The sequence below is a fragment of the Myotis brandtii genome, unplaced genomic scaffold (genome assembly GCF_000412655.1).
Source record: "Myotis brandtii unplaced genomic scaffold, ASM41265v1 scaffold225, whole genome shotgun sequence".
Classification (NCBI taxonomy): Eukaryota; Metazoa; Chordata; class Mammalia; order Chiroptera; family Vespertilionidae; genus Myotis; species Myotis brandtii.
In genome coordinates, this window is record NW_005358435.1 from 373,457 (window position 1) to 377,268 (window position 3,812).

Consider the following 3,812-nt stretch of genomic DNA (forward strand, 5'->3'; position numbering starts at 1 on the left):
TGGATAGACAAAATGTGGTCTAGTCATCCAATGGAATATTATTCAGCTTCAGAAAGGAAGGGCATTCTGACACATTCTATGACATGGATGAACTTTGAGGACATTGTGTTAAGTGAAAATAACACAGTTGTAAAATGACAAATAGAGTATGCCTTTAATGATCTGAGCTACCTAGTGTCGTTAAACTCAGAGAAACACAAAGCAGAAGGTGGATTCCAGGAGCTCTGGGGAAAGGAGGGATGGAGACTTGTTTAATGGGGATAGAGCTTTAGTTTTATAAGATGAAAAAGTTCTAGAGATGGATGGTGATGATGGCTGTACAATAATATACACTTAAAATGATTAACATGATAAAGTTTATGTTATATGCATTTAGCCACAATTTAAAATAAAAAATACTATGTGTGATTTTTGCATTATAAAACATTTTGAAAAATAAAATATTTAACCTCACATGGCCTCACTACCCAGAGAGAGCTCCTACTTACATTCTGCTATATTTTCTTCTAGTGTTTCCTTTGTCTGTGCATTTTTCTTTTGTTAATCCTCACCTGAGGTTATTTTTTCCATTGATTTTAGAAAGAGTGGAAGGGAGGAAGGAGAGTGGGAGAGAGAGAGAGAAACATCAATGTGAGAGACACGTGCCCTGACTGGGGCTGGGGGTTGAACCTGCAACCCAAGAACGTGCCCTTGACCGGGAATCCAACTGGCAACCCTTCAGTGTGTGGGCCGACACTCTAACCACAGGCCAGAGCTGTCTGTACATTTTTGTTGGGCTTACATAGTTGTAAGTACCCACTGTGTAATATTTCTCTCTGTATTTTTCCACTTGCAAGTATCATTGTAAACAGCTACATGGGTTCTATAACCATTCTCTAATGTTGGACATTTAACTTGCTTCCAATTTTATTTAGTGATATATAACACTGTGATGAACATCTTTGGTTTAAAGCCTTTCAGTATGCTGTCTTTTCATAAGCTTAAATTCCTGAGTGTGAAATTCCCAAGTCAAAAGATAGGACCATTTTTCAGATGGGTACTAGACTTATCATGGTGATCATTTCATAGGTTATGTAAAATGCTAATTACTATGCTGTGCATGTGAAACTAATATAATATTATATGTCGACAGCACTTGAATAATAAAAAACATATTTTAAAAAAGGACCATTTTTTTTGTGGTGGGAGGTGCTGCTTCAAGTGTGCTTTGCTATGGGAGGTTACTGAAGTGAATTTTTTTCAGATATGTGCTATTTGGATTACTGTAAAAATACATATAATTTCCATTAGCCCAATCTAGGCGGTGTTCCTTGCTTATATCTTGTTATCTAGTGCAGTGATTTTCAACCGGTGTGCCTGCCAGAATTTTTAAAATATGCAATACTGACCTTTTTTCCCTTTATATTGTCAAATAAAAAAATGACAACAGCCAACACATCCATAGCCGAGTGGTGTGAATGCCTTGTCTTGAACCATACATATAATGGACATATAATGGAGTTAAGATACATATAATGGATCTTATCAGTCACATTGCATAGTTGGTTATTTCTTGATACTAGAAATCCTTATATACAAGTATAGGCACCTGATTTTTAAAAAAAGTCACTTTGGAGCACAATGGGTAGGTAATTATTACTATTACAACGGGACGAAGTCTTGGTGTGGTTTCATGTGAAGTCTGTTGGAAGCCCTCGCTTTCGCCTCCCTGACCATGATATTAATGTGGAATCAGTTTTACAGAACCTTCTTTCATCGATCACTTTCTTTTTTTTCTTTTTTTAAATATATTTTATTGATTTTTTACAGAGAGGAAGGGAGAGGGACAGAGAGTTAGAAACATCGATGGGAGAGAAACATCAATCAGCTGCCTCCTGCACACCTCCCACTGGGGATGTGCCCGCAACCAAGGTACATGCCCTTGACTGGTATCGAACCTGGGACCTTTCAGTCCACAGGCCGACGCTCTATCCACTGAGCCAAACCGGTTAGGGCCGATCACTTTCTTGAGCCTGTAAAAGATCTGATCAACACTCAAACTTTTCTGTCTGGGTTTCTCTTAGGGCAAAGTTTGTGTTCTGGGAAGGGGAGCAAGGAGAAAGAAAGTCATAATTTTATTATCTTATAGTCCCCTTCTTGGAAATCACAACACACCTTAGCATATTAAAGACTGAGAAATCCTGCAATTAAAACCCAACCCGACCAAACACAACATGTGTTTATGTAACACAGGGCTCCCCAGATTGGTTTGGTAACCCCTTTCTTCCCTGCAAAGTGCTCTCTCATATACCTGAGCGCCATTTTCTGAAAAACACCTTAATGACAAACTCTTGTACAGAAACCAAGGAAGCTGAGAGTTCTGAAGATCTCAGTCTCTGATCCTTGACTCACGTTGCTGGCTTTTTTGAGTCTCGGTGTGAAAGGGTCCTTTGTAGTGACCACGTGACATTTCCCGAGTTTGTCCTATGCTTTCCATGCTCAGCCCAAGCCTGACTATCAGCTTCACAGCGCTGCAAGGCGGGAGGTCAGTGTTTGCACTTCCCAGCGAGGACATGGGCATCAGAGGGGTGAGCCCGTGGCCACCTGGCGGGTAAGTGGGAGAAGGGTATTCGGATTCTGGGTTTTTTTTGTCTCTTCAACCACTGCTTTTTATATTGCTTGTGATGGCTTGGTGTATAATAGTGTTAAACGCTGGCATTATTAATAAAGGAAAGTCATTTCCCCAAGAATATCTGTGTAGTTACTCAGTTAAATTCCAGATCCATGTGTCTTCTGTTCAGACCTGGCTATGGCATTATTTCCATCTGAGAGACCTCCTCATATCCCACCACGTAATGGAAGCGGTAGATTCTTCTGGAAGGTCAGTGCTGCTGTACCAGAGGAGAATGGTACACAGGACACCTGCATTTTGGACCATGTTGGGACAATATACCCTTTCTTATTATTCTTTATTTTAAAAGAAGAAAAACCTATTTTTCTTTAGGTCTAAAGAGGAAACCCTGGCAGAAAATTAAAACTAGAAAACCCAGGAACGGAGACTGAGAACTAGTCTTCTTATTTCTTGCTTTCAGAAGGAAGCATGCGGAGTGGGTTCAGAGAGAGAAAGCAGAGACCTGGGTTGCCTCGCAAACGGCGGAGGTCAAGCTTCGCTGCTGCACGGGGCTGCCCCTCTTTTTTCTAATATGTTGAGCGACTCCTCTACAAATACAACGGAAATAAATAAAAAATTTAATTACATATCTACAAAGTCGTTGGCAATGTTCATTAAGTAGAGTTTGTGAGGGAGAGCCAGGCGAGAAGATGTAATTATTTTGTATTAATTACAGAGCCACCAACAGATGCACGGGATTATATATGCTTTAATTTGGCACTGCTAGAATGGTTAATCCTTCTGGCAAGTCATTTTGGCTGGCTCTTCGCCCCCCTTGGCCTTGCTCAGGGCCCCCGCCCTCTCCTTTCCCCACTCTGCACCCTCTGCTCAGAGCGGCATCTTGTCCCGGGGTGTTTTGTGACTGCTCCCCCCGTGGGCACCACCAGCACTGGATGCTTAGGGCCGGGGGTGGGACCCCTGGGCAATGTGTGGGACGGTTTCTTACAGGGCGGCCTGTCCCTCATTCTCTGCCAGGAATATCTCGGCAGGTCCGGGTTTCTCAACTGTTGACATCTTGGGCCGTACAATTCCTGTTGTGGGAGTGTCCTGTGCATTGTGGCTTTTTAGCAGCCCCCTGGCCTCTACCTACCGATTCCAGTGCCATCTCCCTTACCTGGAGCTCGATAACGCAATAAGCCAAAATATCTCTGGGCATTGCCAG

The 3,812-nt window shown here is 42.1% G+C and overlaps 1 protein-coding gene across 2 annotated transcripts in view; it reads right to left on the reverse strand.

Annotated features, from left to right (window-relative positions):
• TSHZ2 (teashirt zinc finger homeobox 2) overlaps positions 1-3,812 on the reverse strand; it is a 443,028-nt gene that overhangs the window by 1,436 nt on the left and 437,780 nt on the right. The window lies entirely within an intron of this gene.